Genomic DNA, 558 nt, shown 5'->3' with positions numbered 1-558 from the left:
AGGTTGTGTTTGGGTTAGAGGATGGTCATGGCTGGGTATGGGTTAGGAGAGGGCCTTGGTTGGGTTTGGAAGGTTTAGAGATGGCCATGTTTGGGTTGGGGGTGGCCATGGTTAGATTTGGAAGAGTTTGAGGATGGCCGTGGTTGGGTTTGGGTTAGAGAATGGCCATGGTTGGGATTGGGTTTGGGGACGGACAGGGTTGGGTTTGGGTTTGGGGATGGCCTTAGCTGGGTTTGGAAAGGTTTGGGGATGGGCAAGGTTGGGTTTGGGTTTGGGGATGGCCATATTTGGGTTTAGAGATGGCCATGTTTGGGTTTGGGGATGGCCATGTTTGGGTTTGGAAGGGTTTAGAGATGGCCATGTTTGGGCTTGAGTTAGGGGATGGCCTTGGTTGGGTTTGGGTTTGGGGATGGTCACTGTTGGGTTTGGGGATGGCAAAGTCTGGGTTTGGGGGTGGCCATGGTTGGGTTTAGAAGGATTTGGGCATGGCCATGGTTGGATTTGGACGGGTTTGGGTTTGGAAGGTTTGTGGATGGCCAAGGTTGTGTTTGGGTTAGA

General features: G+C 52.5%; 1 protein-coding gene across 10 annotated transcripts in view; it reads right to left on the bottom strand.

Moving 5' to 3' along the window:
* Positions 1-558, bottom strand: part of PNPLA6 (patatin like phospholipase domain containing 6) — a 19,867-nt gene that overhangs the window by 16,552 nt on the left and 2,757 nt on the right. The gene's annotated exons all lie outside the window — the stretch shown is intronic.

This window comes from Lagopus leucura, unplaced genomic scaffold (genome assembly GCF_019238085.1).
Source record: "Lagopus leucura isolate 7727_CA_CO unplaced genomic scaffold, USGS_WTPT01 253-3_obj-0_obj, whole genome shotgun sequence".
In the NCBI taxonomy this organism is placed as follows: domain Eukaryota; kingdom Metazoa; phylum Chordata; class Aves; order Galliformes; family Phasianidae; genus Lagopus; species Lagopus leucura.
The sequence above is the reverse complement of the archived record's forward strand: the minus strand, read 5'-3'. Positions and strand labels throughout refer to the sequence as shown.